We start from the raw sequence: 3,534 nt of genomic DNA on the forward strand, positions 1-3,534 counted from the left end.
TCATTGAGGCAGTGGGGCCTGTAGGCCACGTCTGACCGTCGTCCACCATGGAGGGTCGCATAACTCACTAATCATGGCCTTCTGGGCATCCTCTAACGTAACGACCCTGATAGCCTTAGTAAAATACTCCTTAGGATATCGATCAAACACACTCAAACGCTCCGCCAGACGCGTAATGTAGGGCCCAGGGATAAACGTGCTGATGCCCCCTCTAAACATCAACCCCGGGCAAACGAAGTATGCAAAATCATAGCAATATTGGCCTCCCGACAGCCAATAATTGGCAATAAACATAACAAATCAAGGTTTCTACACTTCTAATGGCCAGAGTGGTGGCCAACAATAGTGCAGGAAATAATCCTATGAGGGTACCTGTCTACGAGGTCCCTGATGGATGACTCTACCATCGAACTTGAGTGGGCCCAGTCCATAAACTGCTCCCAAAACTAAATAAGATGCCCCTCAGGTATCCAAGAGTCCCAATCCTGCTATCCCCACTGAAGATAACCCCGGATACTCTGAATGAAAGACGGAGTCTGTACCTCCGCATGTATGTATGTAACATTTGTTATTTTTCAAACCTGAAAACACGACCCCTTTTGATTTGCATGAAAGATTATTATTGTTTTTTTATTATGTTTATCATTGAGTTGCATTTGTTAAGTTACAACATCGATTTCAATGCAATATTATTATTATTATTATTAGTATTATTGTTATTATTAAATCATAAATATTCATTTCAAGTTATTAACATTATTCTCAAATGTGCAAATACTTGAATCTATGTTCATTTTATTATTTATGTGTGTAATCGTTAATTTGACACATTGAACCGGGTATGTCTAGATTAATATTTTAACATGTAACATAAATGCTTATGGTCATCTTAAATTAATTTATATTCTAACTATTTTATTTGGCATATTTTATTAAAAGAAAAGTATATTTCTAGCGTATTCCAAACACAACTTTCTCTCCAAGATTTACCTATTAACCTCTTTCTAATCACATCTATAAATACCCCCACATTTTCATCATTTTCTATTTATCATTCTTCTTCTTCTTCTTCTTCTTCTTCTTCTTCTTCTTCTTCTCCTTCTCTCTCTCTCTCTGATAATAATTCTTCCAATGGAGTTTTTACTATATTTTTCTTTTGTTTGTTCATCTCAAGATGTTCTTCATGTTTTCTTGTCTTTATTCTTCATTTCTTCTTATTTTCTTGTTGTTATAATGGTTCTAAGACTATCAGCTAATTATGTTTATGATCCCACCTAATCTATATACTATGGAGTTAAGGGTGGAGGAGACAAAGAGCATAAGGTTGCAAGATGATCCTTAATGGCCACACCTTAACAAGATCTTACATTCTTGAAGTTTTTGTTTGTTTCATTTATTTTAATTAAAAAACCATTAGGACTTTGATGATCCATGACCAAATATATTATATTTATCATACCACAAGTGGTTCATAATTTTCTTTATCAAAATCCATTCCAAAGCATAATAAAACATTGTTGTTTACAATCTTCCAGATTTGACAACAGAATTGTTCGACAAAGATTGAACAATAACTTGGTCATAACAAACTGAAAAGATGCAAGGCCAAGGCCTATAATTAACTTTATTGAGTTACAGTATTATTTATTTGTATTTTTATTCTTTCGTATGGCTTCACAATCGTTATTTTAAAATTGGTGCACAGATTTGTACCCTATGTGAAGATTGACTATTTTAGCCTATCTCGGGTCCGAATCTGGGAAAACATTCTAAAGAAAAGTTGTTCCTTACATATTAGTTTAGTTTACTGGAGATGTTTATAATTTTGGTGAAGTTATTGATATTTTTAAACAATTATGCAATCGGTGATAGAAATCTATCCAAAACTGATTCGATTTTCTTGTTTCTTTTTCAACTTCTAGATGTGTTATATCTTTCTTTGGCCTTTATTTATCCAACACATTCTAATGAAGCATTAATTACTTAGATTTAGGGATTACTCATTAGGACTCACCCAAGCTTAACCTAAGACCCGATCTTTTCATTCACTAATTAAGGTGAGTAATCACACTCCTTTTTTCTATTTTTGTTTTGGGGACTTTATGCTTACACAAAACTCCAGTTTATTTATGCACTGGATTAAATTATCAAACTCAATTCCATTATTTGCATATTGTGATATTTCTTGATTTGTTGTTAAATGCTAGTGGATTATGTGTCTACAGTTTTTATGCTTTGCTGGTATCTCATTCTCATCATCATCATCATCATAGTATGATCATACGCCATCTTAGTAGCCATAGATCATGTTCGGTGGATAATGGACAAACTGTAACATCTTAATTTTATGAATAAATAATAAAATACATTTATTTAATTAATTGTGTGTTATTATTTAGTTATGTAAATAATAATAAATTGAGTGTGGGCTTAGAAACTAAAAGATGGATTAAGAGATGGTGATAGGCCTTAAGGCCCATGGGCTTAGGGGTATTTAAACACCATTAAACCTTCCAAAAACCCTAAACTCTCATTCCATCCTTGCCTTCATACACACTCAAAAATACACACAGACACTCTTCTTCAAACCCGGACCCAGATCCGAGCTAAAGGAGGGGAGATTTTGTGACCAAGTAACACCGAACAACTAGTAACACACCTAGATCTGACTATTAAATCAAATCCGAAGCAAGAAACAAGTCTAGATCTTCATATACACTCGACCCCGAACCAAAAGGAGTAAGATTTAGTTAAAGGTTATGTATTTTATGTCGGTTTTTGCCATACGCTTTGGTAGGTTAATGAATTCGACTGTAGGGTTTAAGAAAAACATAAACTTGATTATGAACAATTTGTTTAGAAAGATTCGGGATGAACGGGTGGCATTTGGACCATGTATAGAGCAAATAGGTATGGTTGTAAAGACCCAGAACTCGTTATGTCGGCAAAACGGGTCATAAGGGGTTGAAAGAAAATGTTTATGATAAAAGAGTAGGAAAACCTGGTTCGAATCGCATATATGAAAATTTGATTCGATTGGTTTAAACTTGATTTGATTGGTTTGCTCAAACTTGATTCGATTTGTTTGCTTAAACTTGATTCAATTCGTTATTCGATTCGATCGTTTGCTCAAAATCGATTCGGTTTGTCTGCGAAAACTCAATTCGATTTAAAATCGATTCGATTTAAACTCGATTCGATTTGTTTCCTTAAATTTGATTCGATTCATTTGCTTAAACTCGATTCGATTCATCTTCCTAGACTCGATTGAATTTGTTTAATGAAATGCGATTAAGATGTTGGAAATACTTTAAATAATACTTATGAATATGCTTGTGATTATGTGTGATATAATCATAAAATTAACTTTTCTAGTGAATTTTTAATAAAGCCTTATTAACCCTTGGACCCTGCTAGGGATGCTGCCCCTAGGACCCTGTAACCAGGGGCGCTACCCCCGGACCCCCATTTGTTAACCAAGAAATATGATTTGGTTAGGAGAAGTTAAGTGATGCTTGTAATTGTTATGCGGTT

Source organism: Bidens hawaiensis, unplaced genomic scaffold, assembly GCF_021521415.1.
Source record: "Bidens hawaiensis isolate Kalapana, Puna unplaced genomic scaffold, B.hawaiensis_p1.1 tig00049809_1, whole genome shotgun sequence".
In the NCBI taxonomy this organism is placed as follows: domain Eukaryota; kingdom Viridiplantae; phylum Streptophyta; class Magnoliopsida; order Asterales; family Asteraceae; genus Bidens; species Bidens hawaiensis.